We start from the raw sequence: 17,690 nt of genomic DNA on the forward strand, positions 1-17,690 counted from the left end.
TTTCTCCCAGACACCGCTCCCTTGCTCCCAGACACCGCTCTCTCGCTCCCAGACACAGCCCTCTCTCCCAGACACCGCTCTCTCGCTCCCAGACACCGCCCTCGTTCCCAGACACCGCCCTCGCTCCCAGACACCGCCATCGCTCCCAGACACGGCCTCGCTCCCAGACACCGCCCTCGCTCCCAGACACGCCCTCGCTCCCAGACACCGCCCTCGCTCCCAGACACCGCCCTCGCTCCCAGACACCGCCCTCGCTCCCAGACACCGCCCTCTCTCCCAGACACCGCTCTCTTTCCCAGACACCGCTCCCTCGCTCCCAGACACCGCTCTCTCTCTCCCAGACACCGCCCTCGCTCCCTGACACCGCTCTCTCACTCCCAGACACCGCCTTCGCTCCCAGACACTGCCCTCGCTCCCAGACACCGCTCCCTCGCTCCCAGACACCGCTCCCTCGCACCCAGACACCGCTCTCTCGCTCCCAGACACCGCCCACACTCCCAGATACCGCCCTCGCTCCCAGACACCGCCCTCGCTCCCAGACACGCCCTCGCTCCCAGACACTGCCCTCGCTCCCAGACACCGCTCTCTCGCTCCCAGACACCGCTCCCTCGCTCCCAGACACCGCCCACACTCCCAGATACCGCTCTCGCTCCCAGACACCGCCCTCGCTCCCAGACACCGCTCTCGCTCCCAGACACCGCCCTCGCTCCCAGACACGCCCTCGCTCCCAGACACCGCCCTCGCTCCCAGACACGCCCTCGCTCCCAGACACCGCTCCCTCGCTCCCAGACACCGCCCACACTCCCAGATACCGCCCTCGCTCCGAGACACCGCCCTCGCTCTCAGACACGCTCTCTCTCTCCCAGACACCGCTCTCTCTCCCAGACACCGCTCTCTCGCTCCCAGACACCGCTCCCTCGCTTCCAGACATCGCCCTCTCTCTCAGACACCGCCCTCTCGCTCCCAGACACCGCACCCTCTCTCCCAGACACCGCGCTCTCTCCCAGACACCGCTCCCTCTCTCCCAGACACCGCTCCCTCTCTCCCAGACACCGCGCTCTCTCCCAGACACCGCGCTCTCTCCCAGACACCGCTCTCTCTCTCCCTGACACCGCTCTCTCTCTCCCTGACACCGCTCCCTCTCCCAGACACTGCTCTCTCTCCCAGACACCGCACTCTCGCTCCCAGGCACCGCCCTCGCTCCCAGACACCGCTCCCTCGCTCCCAGACACCGCTCGCTCTCTCTCCCAGACACCGCTCTCTCTCTCAGACATCGCACTCTCGCTCCCAGACACCGCCCTCGCTGCCAGACACCGCCCTCGCTCCCAGACACCGCCCTCTCTCCCAGACAGCGCCCTCGCTCCCAGACACAGCCCTCTCTCCCAGACACCGCTCTCTCGCTCCCAGACACCGCTCTCTCGCTCCCAGACACCGCTCTCTCGCTCCCAGACACCGCTCTCTCGCTCCCAGACACCGCTCTCTCGCTCCCAGACACCGCCCTCGCTCCCAGACACCGCCCTCGCTCCCAGACACCGCCCTCGCTCCCAGACACCGCCCTCTCTCCCAGACACCGCTCTCTCGCTCCCAGACACCGCTCGCTCGCTCCCAGACACCGCCCTCGCTCCCAGACACCGCTCCCTCGCTCCCAGACACCGCTCTCTCGCTCGCAGACACCGCTCTCTCTCTCCCAGACACCGCTCTCTCTCCCAGACACCGCCCTCGCTCCCAGACACCGCTCCCTCGCTCCCAGACACCGCTCTCTCTCTCTCCCAGACATCGCACTCTCGCTCCCAGGCACCGCCCTCGCTCCCAGACACCGCTCCCTCGCTCCCAGACACGGCCTCGCTCCCAGACACCACTCTCTCGGTCCCAGACACCGCTCTCTCGCTCCCAGACACCGCCCTCGTTCCCAGACACCGCCCTCGCTCCCAGACACCGCCCTCGCTCCCAGACACCGCTCTCTCGCTCCCAGACACCGCTCGCTCGCTCCCAGACACCGCCCTCGCTCCCAGACACCGCTCCCTCGCTCCCAGACACCGCTCTCTCGCTCGCAGACACCGCTCTCTCTCTCCCAGACACCGCTCTCTCTCCCAGACACCGCCCTCGCTCCCAGACACCGCTCCCTCGCTCCCAGACACCGCTCTCTCTCTCTCCCAGACATCGCACTCTCGCTCCCAGACACCGCCCTCGCTCCCAGACACCGCTCCCTCGCTCCCAGACACCGCCCTCGCTCCCAGATACCGCCCTCGCTCCCAGACACGGCCTCGCTCCCAGACACCACTCTCTCGGTCCCAGACACCGCTCTCTCGCTCCCAGACACCGCCCTCGTTCCCAGACACCGCCCTCGCTCTCGGACACGGCCTCGCTCCCAGAAAACGCCCTCGCTCCCAGACACCGCTCTCTCGCTCCCAGACACCGTTCCCTCGCTGCCAGGCACCGCTCACTCTCTCCCAGACACGGGCATCTCTCCCAGACACCACCCTCGCTCCGAGACACCGCTCTCTCTCCCAGACACTGCTCCCTTTCTCCCAGACACCGCTCCCTCGCTCCCAGACACCGCTCTCTCGCTCCCAGACACAGCCCTCTCTCCCAGACACCGCTCTCTCTCTCCCAGACACCGCCCTCTCTCTCCCAGACACCGCGCTCTCTCCCAGACACCGCTCTCTCTTCCAGACACCGCCCTCGCTCCCAGACACCGCTCCCTCGCTCCCAGAAACCGCTCTCTCTCTCTCCCAGACACCGCCCTCGCTCCCAGAAACCGCCCTCGCTCCCAGACACCGCTCCCTCGCTCCCAGACACCGCCCTCGCTCCCAGATACCGCTCTCGCTCCCAGACACAGCTCCCTCGCTCCCAGACACCGCCCTCGCTCCCAGACACCGCTCTCTCCCCCAGACAGCGACCTCGCTCCCAGATACCGCCCTCGCTCCCAGACACGGCCTAGCTCCCAGAAAACGCCCTCGCTCCCAGACACCGCTCCCTCGCTCCCAGATACCGCCCTCGCTCCCAGACACCGCTCTCTCTCCCAGACACTGCTTCCTTTCTCCCAGACACCGCTCCCTCGCACCCAGACACCGCCCTCTCGCTCCCAGACACCGCGCTCTCTCCCAGACACCGCTCCCTCGCTCCCAGACACCGCTCTCTCGCTCCCAGACACCGCTCTCTCTCCCAGACACATCTCTCGCTCCCAGACACCGCCCTCTCGCTCCCAGACACCGCCCTAGCTCCCAGACACCGCTCCCTCACTCCCAGACACCGCCCTCGCTCCCAGACACCGCTCTCTCGCTCACAGAAACCGCTCCCTCGCTCCCAGACACCGGCATCTCTCCCAGACACCGGCATCGCTCCCAGACACCGCTCTCTCTCTCCCAGACACCGCTCTCGCTCCCAGACACCGCCCTCGCTCCCAGATACCGCTCTCGCTCCCAGACACCGCTCTCTCTCTCCCAGACACCGCTCTCGCTCCCAGACACCGCCCTCGCTCCCAGACACCGCTCTCTCTCCCAGACAGCGACCTCGCTCCCAGATACCGCCCTCGCTCCCAGATACCGCCCTCGCTCCCAGACACCGCTCTCTCTCCCAGACAGCGACCTCGCTCCCAGACACCGCTCCCTCGCTCCCAGACACCGCCCTCGCTCCCAGACACCGCTCTCTCTCCCAGACAGCGACCTCGCTCCCAGACAGCGACCTCGCTCCCAGATACCGCCCTCGCTCCCAGACACGGCCTCGCTCCCAGACACCACTCTCTCGGTCCCAGACACCGCTCTCTCGCTCCCAGACACCGCCCTCGTTCCCAGACACCGCCCTCGCTCCCAGACACCGCCCTCGCTCCCAGACACGGCCTCGCTCCCAGACACCGCCCTCGCTCCCAGACACGCCCTCGCTCCCAGACACCGCTCTCTCGCTCCCATTCACCGTTCCCTCGCTGCCAGGCACCGCTCACTCGCTCCCAGACACGGGCATCTCTCCCAGACACCACCCTCGCTCCCAGACACCGCTCTCTCGCTCCCAGACACAGCCCTCTCTCCCAGACACCGCTCTCTCTCTCCCAGACACCGCTCTCTCTCTCCCAGACACCGCTCTCTCTCCCAGACACCGCTCTCTCTCTCGCAGACACCGCTCTCTCTCTCCCAGACACCGCCCTCGCTCCCAGACACCGCCATCGCTCCCAGACACGGCCTCGCTCCCAGACACCGCCCTCGCTCCCAGACACGCCCTCGCTCCCAGACACCGCCCTCGCTCCCAGACACCGCCCTCGCTCCCAGACACCGCCCTCGCTCCCAGACACCGCCCTCTCTCCCAGACACCGCTCTCTCGCTCCCAGACACAGCCCTCTCTCCCAGACACCGCTCTCTCTCTCCCAGACACCGCTCTCTCTCTCCCAGACACCGCTCTCTTTCCCAGACACCGCTCCCTCGCTCCCAGACACCGCTCTCTCTCTCCCAGACACCGCCCTCGCTCCCTGACACCGCTCTCTCACTCCCAGACACCGCCTTCGCTCCCAGACACTGCCCTCGCTCCCAGACACCGCTCCCTCGCTCCCAGACACCGCTCCCTCGCACCCAGACACCGCTCTCTCGCTCCCAGACACCGCCCACACTCCCAGATACCGCCCTCGCTCCCAGACACCGCCCTCGCTCCCAGACACGCCCTCGCTCCCAGACACTGCCCTCGCTCCCAGACACCGCTCTCTCGCTCCCAGACACCGCTCCCTCGCTCCCAGACACCGCCCACACTCCCAGATACCGCTCTCGCTCCCAGACACCGCCCTCGCTCCCAGACACCGCTCTCGCTCCCAGACACCGCCCTCGCTCCCAGACACGCCCTCGCTCCCAGACACCGCCCTCGCTCCCAGACACGCCCTCGCTCCCAGACACCGCTCCCTCGCTCCCAGACACCGCCCACACTCCCAGATACCGCCCTCGCTCCCAGACACCGCCCTCGCTCCGAGACACCGCCCTCGCTCTCAGACACGCTCTCTCTCTCCCAGACACCGCTCTCTCTCCCAGACACCGCTCTCTCGCTCCCAGACACCGCTCCCTCGCTTCCAGACATCGCCCTCTCTCTCAGACACCGCCCTCTCGCTCCCAGACACCGCACCCTCTCTCCCAGACACCGCGCTCTCTCCCAGACACCGCTCCCTCTCTCCCAGACACCGCTCCCTCTCTCCCAGACACCGCGCTCTCTCCCAGACACCGCGCTCTCTCCCAGACACCGCTCTCTCTCTCCCTGACACCGCTCTCTCTCTCCCTGACACCGCTCCCTCTCCCAGACACTGCTCTCTCTCCCAGACACCGCACTCTCGCTCCCAGGCACCGCCCTCGCTCCCAGACACCGCTCCCTCGCTCCCAGACACCGCTCGCTCTCTCTCCCAGACACCGCTCTCTCTCTCAGACATCGCACTCTCGCTCCCAGACACCGCCCTCGCTGCCAGACACCGCCCTCGCTCCCAGACACCGCCCTCTCTCCCAGACAGCGCCCTCGCTCCCAGACACAGCCCTCTCTCCCAGACACCGCTCTCTCGCTCCCAGACACCGCTCTCTCGCTCCCAGACACCGCTCTCTCGCTCCCAGACACCGCTCTCTCGCTCCCAGACACCGCTCTCTCGCTCCCAGACACCGCCCTCGCTCCCAGACACCGCCCTCGCTCCCAGACACCGCCCTCGCTCCCAGACACCGCCCTCTCTCCCAGACACCGCTCTCTCGCTCCCAGACACCGCTCGCTCGCTCCCAGACACCGCCCTCGCTCCCAGACACCGCTCCCTCGCTCCCAGACACCGCTCTCTCGCTCGCAGACACCGCTCTCTCTCTCCCAGACACCGCTCTCTCTCCCAGACACCGCCCTCGCTCCCAGACACCGCTCCCTCGCTCCCAGACACCGCTCTCTCTCTCTCCCAGACATCGCACTCTCGCTCCCAGGCACCGCCCTCGCTCCCAGACACCGCTCCCTCGCTCCCAGACACGGCCTCGCTCCCAGACACCACTCTCTCGGTCCCAGACACCGCTCTCTCGCTCCCAGACACCGCCCTCGTTCCCAGACACCGCCCTCGCTCCCAGACACCGCCCTCGCTCCCAGACACCGCTCTCTCGCTCCCAGACAACGCTCGCTCGCTCCCAGACACCGCCCTCGCTCCCAGACACCGCTCCCTCGCTCCCAGACACCGCTCTCTCGCTCGCAGACACCGCTCTCTCTCTCCCAGACACCGCTCTCTCTCCCAGACACCGCCCTCGCTCCCAGACACCGCTCCCTCGCTCCCAGACACCGCTCTCTCTCTCTCCCAGACATCGCACTCTCGCTCCCAGACACCGCCCTCGCTCCCAGACACCGCTCCCTCGCTCCCAGACACCGCCCTCGCTCCCAGATACCGCCCTCGCTCCCAGACACGGCCTCGCTCCCAGACACCACTCTCTCGGTCCCAGACACCGCTCTCTCGCTCCCAGACACCGCCCTCGTTCCCAGACACCGCCCTCGCTCTCGGACACGGCCTCGCTCCCAGAAAACGCCCTCGCTCCCAGACACCGCTCTCTCGCTCCCAGACACCGTTCCCTCGCTGCCAGGCACCGCTCACTCTCTCCCAGACACGGGCATCTCTCCCAGACACCACCCTCGCTCCGAGACACCGCTCTCTCTCCCAGACACTGCTCCCTTTCTCCCAGACACCGCTCCCTCGCTCCCAGACACCGCTCTCTCGCTCCCAGACACAGCCCTCTCTCCCAGACACCGCTCTCTCTCTCCCAGACACCGCCCTCTCTCTCCCAGACACCGCGCTCTCTCCCAGACACCGCTCTCTCTTCCAGACACCGCCCTCGCTCCCAGACACCGCTCCCTCGCTCCCAGAAACCGCTCTCTCTCTCTCCCAGACACCGCCCTCGCTCCCAGAAACCGCCCTCGCTCCCAGACACCGCTCCCTCGCTCCCAGACACCGCCCTCGCTCCCAGATACCGCTCTCGCTCCCAGACACAGCTCCCTCGCTCCCAGACACCGCCCTCGCTCCCAGACACCGCTCTCTCCCCCAGACAGCGACCTCGCTCCCAGATACCGCCCTCGCTCCCAGACACGGCCTAGCTCCCAGAAAACGCCCTCGCTCCCAGACACCGCTCCCTCGCTCCCAGATACCGCCCTCGCTCCCAGACACCGCTCTCTCTCCCAGACACTGCTTCCTTTCTCCCAGACACCGCTCCCTCGCACCCAGACACCGCCCTCTCGCTCCCAGACACCGCGCTCTCTCCCAGACACCGCTCCCTCGCTCCCAGACACCGCTCTCTCGCTCCCAGACACCGCTCTCTCTCCCAGACACATCTCTCGCTCCCAGACACCGCCCTCTCGCTCCCAGACACCGCCCTAGCTCCCAGACACCGCTCCCTCACTCCCAGACACCGCCCTCGCTCCCAGACACCGCTCTCTCGCTCACAGAAACCGCTCCCTCGCTCCCAGACACCGGCATCTCTCCCAGACACCGGCATCGCTCCCAGACACCGCTCTCTCTCTCCCAGACACCGCTCTCGCTCCCAGACACCGCCCTCGCTCCCAGATACCGCTCTCGCTCCCAGACACCGCTCTCTCTCTCCCAGACACCGCTCTCGCTCCCAGACACCGCCCTCGCTCCCAGACACCGCTCTCTCTCCCAGACAGCGACCTCGCTCCCAGATACCGCCCTCGCTCCCAGATACCGCCCTCGCTCCCAGACACCGCTCTCTCTCCCAGACAGCGACCTCGCTCCCAGACACCGCTCCCTCGCTCCCAGACACCGCCCTCGCTCCCAGACACCGCTCTCTCTCCCAGACAGCGACCTCGCTCCCAGACAGCGACCTCGCTCCCAGATACCGCCCTCGCTCCCAGACACGGCCTCGCTCCCAGACACCACTCTCTCGGTCCCAGACACCGCTCTCTCGCTCCCAGACACCGCCCTCGTTCCCAGACACCGCCCTCGCTCCCAGACACCGCCCTCGCTCCCAGACACGGCCTCGCTCCCAGACACCGCCCTCGCTCCCAGACACGCCCTCGCTCCCAGACACCGCTCTCTCGCTCCCATTCACCGTTCCCTCGCTGCCAGGCACCGCTCACTCGCTCCCAGACACGGGCATCTCTCCCAGACACCACCCTCGCTCCCAGACACCGCTCTCTCGCTCCCAGACACAGCCCTCTCTCCCAGACACCGCTCTCTCTCTCCCAGACACCGCTCTCTCTCTCCCAGACACCGCTCTCTCTCCCAGACACCGCCCTCGCTCCCAGACACCGCTCCCTCGCTCCCAGACACCGCTCTCTCTCTCTCCCAGACATCGCACTCTCGCTCCCAGACACCGCCCTCGCTCCGAGACACCGCCCTCGCTCCCAGACACCACTCTCTCGGTCCCAGACACCGCTCTCTCGCTCCCAGACACCGCCCTCGTTCCCAGACACCGCCCTCGCTCTCGGACACGGCCTCGCTCCCAGAAAACGCCCTCGCTCCCAGACACCGCTCTCTCGCTCCCAGACACCGTTCCCTCGCTGCCAGGCACCGCTCACTCTCTCCCAGACACGGGCATCTCTCCCAGACACCACCCTCGCTCCGAGACACCGCTCTCTCTCCCAGACACTGCTCCCTTTCTCCCAGACACCGCTCCCTCGCTCCCAGACACCGCTCTCTCGCTCCCAGACACAGCCCTCTCTCCCAGACACCGCTCTCTCTCTCCCAGACACCGCCCTCTCTCTCCCAGACACCGCTCTCTTTCCCAGACACCGCTCTCTCTTCCAGACACCGCCCTCGCTCCCAGACACCGCTCCCTCGCTCCCAGAAACCGCTCTCTCTCTCTCCCAGACACCGCCCTCGCTCCCAGAAACCGCCCTCGCTCCCAGACACCGCTCCCTCGCTCCCAGACACCGCCCTCGTTCCCAGATACCGCTCTCGCTCCCAGACACAGCTCCCTCGCTCCCAGACACCGCCCTCGCTCCCAGACACCGCTCTCTCCCCCAGACAGCGACCTCGCTCCCAGATACCGCCCTCGCTCCCAGATATCGCCCTCGCTCCCAGACACGGCCTAGCTCCCAGAAAACGCCCTCGCTCCCAGACACCGCTCCCTCGCTCCCAGATACCGCCCTCGCTCCCAGACACCGCCCTCGCTCTCGGACACGGCCTCGCTCCCAGAAAACGCCCTCGCTCCCAGACACCGCTCTCTCGCTCCCAGACACCGTTCCCTCGCTGCCAGGCACCGCTCACTCTCTCCCAGACACGGGCATCTCTCCCAGACACCACCCTCGCTCCGAGACACCGCTCTCTCTCCCAGACACTGCTCCCTTTCTCCCAGACACCGCTCCCTCGCTCCCAGACACCGCTCTCTCGCTCCCAGACACAGCCCTCTCTCCCAGACACCGCTCTCTCTCTCCCAGACACCGCCCTCTCTCTCCCAGACACCGCTCTCTTTCCCAGACACCGCTCTCTCTTCCAGACACCGCCCTCGCTCCCAGACACCGCTCCCTCGCTCCCAGAAACCGCTCTCTCTCTCTCCCAGACACCGCCCTCGCTCCCAGAAACCGCCCTCGCTCCCAGACACCGCTCCCTCGCTCCCAGACACCGCCCTCGTTCCCAGATACCGCTCTCGCTCCCAGACACAGCTCCCTCGCTCCCAGACACCGCCCTCGCTCCCAGACACCGCTCTCTCCCCCAGACAGCGACCTCGCTCCCAGATACCGCCCTCGCTCCCAGATATCGCCCTCGCTCCCAGACACGGCCTAGCTCCCAGAAAACGCCCTCGCTCCCAGACACCGCTCCCTCGCTCCCAGATACCGCCCTCGCTCCCAGACACCGCTCTCTCTCCCAGACACTGCTTCCTTTCTCCCAGACACCGCTCCCTCGCACCCAGACACCGCCCTCTCGCTCCCAGACACCGCGCTCTCTCCCAGACACCGCTCCCTCGCTCCCAGACACCGCTCTCTCGCTCCCAGACACCGCTCTCTCTCCCAGACACATCTCTCGCTCCCAGACACCGCCCTCTCGCTCCCAGACACCGCCCTAGCTCCCAGACACCGCTCCCTCACTCCCAGACACCGCCCTCGCTCCCAGACACCGCTCTCTCGCTCACAGAAACCGCTCCCTCGCTCCCAGACACCGGCATCTCTCCCAGACACCGGCATCGCTCCCAGACACCGCTCTCTCTCTCCCAGACACCGCTCTCGCTCCCAGACACCGCCCTCGCTCCCAGATACCGCTCTCGCTCCCAGACACCGCTCCCTCGCTCCCAGACACCGCCCTCGCTCCCAGACACCGCTCTCTCTCCCAGACAGCGACCTCGCTCCCAGACAGCGACCTCGCTCCCAGATACCGCCCTCGCTCCCAGACACGGCCTCGCTCCCAGACACCACTCTCTCGGTCCCAGACACCGCTCTCTCGCTCCCAGACACCGCCCTCGCTCCCAGACACCGCCCTCGCTCCCAGACACGGCCTCGCTCCCAGACACCGCCCTCGCTCCCAGACACGCCCTCGCTCCCAGACACCGCTCTCTCGCTCCCAGACACTGTTCCCTCGCTGCCAGGCACCGCTCACTCGCTCCCAGACACCGTTCCCTCGCTCCCAGACACCGCCCTCGCTCCCAGACACGGGCATCTCTCCCAGACACCACCCTCGCTCCCAGACACCGCTCTCTCTCCCAGACACTGCTCCCTTTCTCCCAGACACCGCTCCCTTGCTCCCAGACACCGCTCTCTCGCTCCCAGACTCAGCCCTCTCTCCCAGACACCGCTCTCTCGCTCCCAGACACCGCCCTCGTTCCCAGACACCGCCCTCGCTCCCAGACACCGCCCTCGCTCCCAGACACGGCCTCGCTCCCAGACACCGCCCTCGCTCCCAGACACGCCCTCGCTCCCAGACACCGCTCTCTCGCTCCCATTCACCGTTCCCTCGCTGCTAGGCACCGCTCACTCGCTCCCAGACACGGGCATCTCTCCCAGACACCACCCTCGCTCCCAGACACCGCTCTCTCGCTCCCAGACACAGCCCTCTCTCCCAGACACCGCTCTCTCTCTCCCAGACACCGCTCTCTCTCTCCCAGACACCGCTCTCTCTCCCAGACACCGCCTTCGCTCCCAGACACCGCTCCTTCGCTCCCAGACACCGCTCTCTCTCTCTCCCAGACATCGCACTCTCGCTCCCAGACACCGCCCTCGCTCCCAGACACCGCCCTCACTCCCAGACACCACTCTCTCGGTCCCAGACACCGCTCTCTCGCTCCCAGACACCGCCCTCGTTCCCAGACACCGCCCTCGCTCTCGGACACGGCCTCGCTCCCAGAAAACGTCCTCGCTCCCAGACACCGCTCTCTCGCTCCCAGACACCGTTCCCTCGCTGCCAGGCACCGCTCACTCTCTCCCAGACACGGGCATCTCTCCCAGACACCACCCTCGCTCCGAGACACCGCTCTCTCTCCCAGACACTGCTCCCTTTCTCCCAGACACCGCTCCCTCGCTCCCAGACACCGCTCTCTCGCTCCCAGACACAGCCCTCTCTCCCAGACACCGCTCTCTCTCTCCCAGACACCGCCCTCTCTTTCCCAGACACCGCTCTCTCTCCCAGACACCGCCCTCGCTCCCAGAAACCGCCCTCGCTCCCAGACACCGCTCCCTCGCTCCCAGACACCGCCCTCGCTCCCAGATACCGCTCTCGCTCCCAGACACAGCTCCCTCGCTCCCAGACACCGCCCTCGCTCCCAGACACCGCTCTCTCCCCCAGACAGCGACCTCGCTCCCAGATACCGCCCTCGCTCCCAGATACCGCCCTCGCTCCCAGACACGGCCTAGCTCCCAGAAAACGCCCTCGCTCCCAGACACCGCTCCCTCGCTCCCAGATACCGCCCTCGCTCCCAGACACCGCTCTCTCTCCCAGACACGGCATCCTTTCTCCCAGACACCGCTCCCTCGCACCCAGACACCGCCCTCTCGCTCCCAGACACCGCGCTCTCTCCCAGACACCGCTCCCTCGCTCCCAGACACCGCTCTCTCGCTCCCAGACACCGCTCTCTGTCCCAGACACATCTCTCGCTCCCAGACACCGCCCTCTCGCTCCCAGACACCGCCCTAGCTCCCAGACACCGCTCCCTCACTCCCAGACACCGCCCTCGCTCCCAGACACCGCTCTCTCGCTCACAGAAACCGGCATCTCTCCCAGACACCGGCATCGCTCCCAGACACCGGCATCGCTCCCAGACACCGGCATCTCTCCCAGACACCGGCATCGCTCCCAGACACCGCTCTCTCTCTCCCAGACACCGCTCTCGCTCCCAGACACCGCCCTCGCTCCCAGATACCGCTCTCGCTCCCAGACACCGCTCCCTCGCTCCCAGACACCGCCCTCGCTCCCAGACACCGCTCTCTCTCCCAGACAGCGACCTCGCTCCCAGACAGCGACCTCGCTCCCAGATACCGCCCTCGCTCCCAGACACGGCCTCGCTCCAAGACACCACTCTCTCGGTCCCAGACACCGCTCTCTCGCTCCCAGACACCGCCCTCGTTCCCAGACACCGCCCTCGCTCCCAGACACCGCCCTCGCTCCCAGACACGGCCTCGCTCCCAGACACCGCCCTCGCTCCCAGACACGCCCTCGCTCCCAGACACCGCTCTCTCGCTCCCAGACACCGTTCCCTCGCTGCCAGGCACCGCTCACTCGCTCCCAGACACCGTTCCCTCGCTCCCAGACACCGCCCTCGCTCCCAGACACGGGCATCTCTCCCAGACACCACCCTCGCTCCCAGACACCGCTCTCTCTCCCAGACACTGCTCCCTTTCTCCCAGACACCGCTCCCTTGCTCCCAGACACCGCTCTCTCGCTCCCAGACACAGCCCTCTCTCCCAGACACCGCTCTCTCTCTCCCAGACACCGCTCTCTCTCTCCCAGACACCGCTCTCTCTCTCCCAGACACCGCTCTCTTTCCCAGACACCGCTCCCTCGCTCCCAGACACCGCTCTCTCTCTCTCCCAGACACCGCCCTCGCTCCCTGACACCGCTCTCTCACTCCCAGACACCGCCCTCGCTCCCAGACACTGCCCTCGCTCCCAGACACCGCTCTCTCGCTCCCAGACACCGCTCCCTCGCACCCAGACACCGCTCTCTCGCTCCCAGACACCGCTCTCTCTCTCCCAGACACCGCTCTCTCGCTCCAAGACACCGCTCCCTCGCTTTCAGACATCGCCCTCTCTCTCAGACACCGCTCTCTCGCTCCCAGACACCGCTCCCTCTCTCCCAGACACCGCTCTCTCGCTCCCAGACACCGCGCTCTCTCCCAGACACCGCTCCCTGGCTCCCAGACACCGCTCTCTCGCTCCCAGACACCGCTCTCTCTCTCCCAGACACCGCACTCTCGCTCCCAGACACCGCTCACTCGCTCCCAGACACCGCTCTCTCTCTCCCAGACACCGCTCTCTCTCTCTCCCTGACACCGCTCTCTCGCTCCCAGACACCGCCCTCTCTCCCAGACACCGCTCTCTCGCTCCCAGACACCGCTCTCTCGCTCCCAGACACCGCTCTCTCGCTCCCAGACACCGCTCTCTCTCTCACAGACACCGCTCTCTCTCTCACAGACACCGCTCTCTCGCTCCCAGACACCGCTCTCTCGGTCCCAGACACCGCGCTCTCTCCCAGACACCGCTCCCTCGCTCCCAGACACCGCTCTCTCGCTCCCAGACACCGCTCTCTCTCTCCCAGACACCGCCTTCTCTCCCAGACACCGCTCCCTCGCTCCCAGACACCGCTCCCTCTCTCCCAGACACCGCTCTCTCGATCCCAGACACCGCGCTCTCTCCCAGACACCGCTCCCTCGCTCCCAGACACCGCTCCCTCGCTCCCAGACACTGCTCTCTCTCCCAGAAACCGCCCAATCTCCCAGACACTGCTCTCTCTCTCCCAGACACCGCTACCTCGCTCCCAGACATCGCCCTCTCTCCCAGACACCGCTCTCTCGCTCCCAGACACCGCTCCCTCTCTCCCAGACACCTCTCTCTCGCTCCCAGACACCGCGCTCTCTCCCAGCCACCGCTCCCTCGCTCCCAGACATCGCTCCCTCGCTCCCAGACACCGCTTTCTCGCTCCCAGACACCGCTCTCTCTCTCCCAGACACCGCTCTCTCTCCCAGACACCGCTCTCTTGCTCACAGACACCGCCCTCACTCCCAGACACCGCTCTCTCGCTCCTAGACACCGCTGTCTCGCTCCCAGACACCGCCCACACTCCCAGATACTGCCCTCGCTCCCAACACTGCTCCCTCGCTCCCAGACACCGCCCTCGTTCCCAGACACGCCCTCGCTCCCAGACACCGCTCTCTCGCTCCCAGACACCGCTCCCTCGCACCCAGACACCGCTCTCTCGCTCCCAGACACCGCCCTCGCTCCCAGACACCGCTCCCTCGCTCCCAGACTCCGCCCTTGCTCCCAGACACCGCTCCCTCGCTCCCTGACACCGCACTCTCGCTCCCAGACACCGCTCTCTCGCTCCCAGACACCGCCCTCGTTCCCAGACACCGCCCTCGCTCCGAGACACGGCCTCGCTCCCAGACACCGCCCTCGCTCTCAGACACGCACTCGCTCCCAGACACCGCTCTCTCTCCCAGACACCGCTCTCTCTCTCCCAGTCACCGCTCCCTCGCTTCCAGACATCGCCCTCGCTCCCAGACACGCCTTCGCTCCCAGACACCGCCCTCGCTCCCTGACACCGCTCTCTCACTCCCAGACACCGCCCTCGCTCCCAGACACGCCCTCGCTCCCAGACACCGCTCTCTCGCTCCCAGACACCGCTCCCTCGCACCCAGACACCGCTCTCTCGCTCCCAGACACCGCTCTCGCTCCCAGACACCGCCCTCGCTCCCAGACACGCCCTCGCTCCCAGACACCGCTCCCTCTCTCCCAGACACCGCTCTCTCGCTCCCAGACACAGCCCTCTCTCCCAGACACCGCTCTCTCTCTCCCAGACACCGCTCCCTCGCTTCCAGACATCGCCCTCTCTCCCAGACACCGCTCTCTCTCTCCCAGACACCGCTCTCGCTCCCAGACACCGCTCCCTCTCTCCCAGACACCGCTCTCTCTCTCCTGGACACCGGCATCGCTCCCGCACACCGCTCTCTCGCTCCCGGACACCGCTCTCTCTCTCCCAGACACCGCTCTCTCGCTCCCAAACACGGGCATCTCTCCCAGACATCGCTCCCTCGCTCCCAGACACCGCTCTCTCACTCCCAGACACCGCTCTCTCGCTCCCAGACACCGCTCTCTCGCTACCAGACACCGATCTCTCTGTCCCAGACACCGCTCTCACTGCCAGACACCGCCCTCGCTCCCAGACACCGCTCTAAGCTCCCAGACACCGCCCTCGCTCCCAGACACCGCTCCCTCACTCCCAGACACGGGCATCTCTCCCAGACACTGCTCTCTCGCTCCCAGACACCGCTCTCACTGCCAGACACCGCACTCGCTCCCAGACACCGCTCTCTCGCTCCCAGACACCGCCCTCGCTCCCAGACTCGGGCATCTCTCCCAGACACCGCTCTCTCGCTCCCAGACACGGGCATCTCTCCCAGACACCGCTCTCAGACACCGCTCTCTCGCTCCCAGACACCGCTCCCTCTCTCCCAGACACCGCTTTCGCTCCCAGACACCGCTCCCTCTTTCCCAGACACCGCTCTCTCTCTCCCAGACACCGGCTTCTCTCCCAGATACCGTCCTCGCTCTCAGACACCGCTCTCTCGCTCCCAGACACCGCGCACTCGCTCCCAGACACCGCTCCCTCGCTCCCAGACACTGCTCTCTCGCTCCCAGACACCGCCTTCTCTCCCAGACACCGCTCCCTCGCTCCCAGACACCGCTCCCTCTCTCCCAGACACCGCTCTCTCGCTCCCAGACACAGCCCTCTCTCCCACACACCGCTCTCTCTCTCCCAGACACCGCTCTCTCGCTTCCAGATATCGCCCTCTCTCCCAGACACCGCTCTCTCTCTCCCAGACACCGCTCTCGCTCCCAGACACCGCTCCCTCTCTCCCAGACACCGCTCTCTCTCTCCTGGACACCGGCATCGCTCCCGGACACCGCTCTCTCGCTCCCGGACACCGCTCTCTCTCCCAGACACCGCTCTCTCGCTCCCAGACACGGGCATCTCTCCCAGACATCGCTCCCTCGCTCCCAGACACCGCTCTCTCACTCCCAGATACCGCTCTCTCGCTCCCAGACACCGCTCTCTTTCTCCCAGACACCGCTCTCTCGCTCCCAGACACCGCTCTCTCGCTACCAGACACCGATCTCTCTGTCCCAGACACCGCTCTCACTGCCAGACACCGCCCTCGCTCCCAGACACCGCTCTATCGCTCCCAGACACCGCCCTCGCTCCCAGACACCGCTCCCTCACTCCCAGACACGGGCATCTCTCCCAGACACCGCTCTCTCGCTCCCAGACACCGCTCTCACTGCCAGACACCGCCCTCGCTCCCAGACACCGCTCTCTCGCTCCCAGACACCGCTCTCTCGCTCCCAGACACCGCTCTCTCGCTCCCAGACACCGCTCTCACTGCCAGACACCGCACTCGCTCCCAGACACCGCGCACTCGCTCCCAGACACCGCTCCCTCTCTCCCAGACACCGCTCTCTCTCTCCCGGACACCGGCATCGCTCCCGGACACCGCTCTCTCGCTCCCGGACACCGCTCTCTCTCTCCCAGACACCGCCGTCGTTCCCAGACACGGGAACTCTCCCAGACACCGCTCTCTCGCTCCCAGACATCGCTCTCACTGCCAGATACCGCCCTCACTCCCAGACACCGCTCTCTCGCTCCCAGACACCGCTCTCTCGCTCCCAGACACTGCTCTCTCGCTCCCAGACACCGCTCTCTCGCTCCCAAACACCGCTCTCTCGCTCCCAGACACCGCTCTCTCGCTCCCAAACACCGCTCTCTCGCTCCCAGACACCGCTCTCTCGGTCCCAGACACCGGCATCTCTCCCAGACACCGCGCTCTCTCCCAGACACCGCTCTCTCGCTCCCAGACACCGCCCTCCCTCCCAGACACCGCTCTCTCGCTCCCAGACACGGGCATCTCTCCCAGACATCGCTCCCTCGCTTCCAGACACTGTTCTCTCGCTCCCAGACACTGCTCTCTCACTCGCAGAGAACGCTCTCTCTCCCAGACACCGCTCTCTCTCACTCCCAGACAAAGCTCTCTCTCTCCCAGACACCGCTTTCTCTCCCAGACACCACCCTCTCGCTCCTTGGCACTATTCCAGGATCGAATTTCCTGATGCTATCCCCCTCCACTAACCTCTCGACAATCTATTCCATTTACTCACTGCCCTTTGTGACCATTGGGACGAGCTGCATTGCAGTCTACTCGATGGAAAGCAACTGCATTTTGAAGTTCAAAGGTTCACACCATACATAGCCAGAACAGACTAGGATAGTATTGTAGCAGAGACATTTTTTGAATGTAAAACAGCTGGCGGAATGTTACTCCACAGAATCGTGTGTCAGTAATAAATAGATCACGATATAGTAAAGAAGCTTAAGAGGATCTGACTGCAGCTCTCGGCTCCCAGCAGTGTATGACAGCAGGAGCCAGCAGACAATCACTGAGGCAGACGGGGTTGCAAGGAGAACAGAAGAGGTAGATGGGGCAGAACAGGGAAAACACGGAAAACATATTCCATAAGTTCCTTCTGATAAAGCACAGTTGAGCTCAATAGTTTGTAAAGTATGAAAC

The 17,690-nt window shown here is 66.4% G+C and overlaps 1 protein-coding gene across 2 annotated transcripts in view; it reads right to left on the minus strand.

Moving 5' to 3' along the window:
* ccdc102a (coiled-coil domain containing 102A) overlaps positions 1-17,690 on the minus strand; it is a 447,664-nt gene that overhangs the window by 190,179 nt on the left and 239,795 nt on the right. The gene's annotated exons all lie outside the window — the stretch shown is intronic.

Source organism: Pristiophorus japonicus, chromosome 13, assembly GCF_044704955.1.
Source record: "Pristiophorus japonicus isolate sPriJap1 chromosome 13, sPriJap1.hap1, whole genome shotgun sequence".
In the NCBI taxonomy this organism is placed as follows: Eukaryota; Metazoa; Chordata; class Chondrichthyes; family Pristiophoridae; genus Pristiophorus; species Pristiophorus japonicus.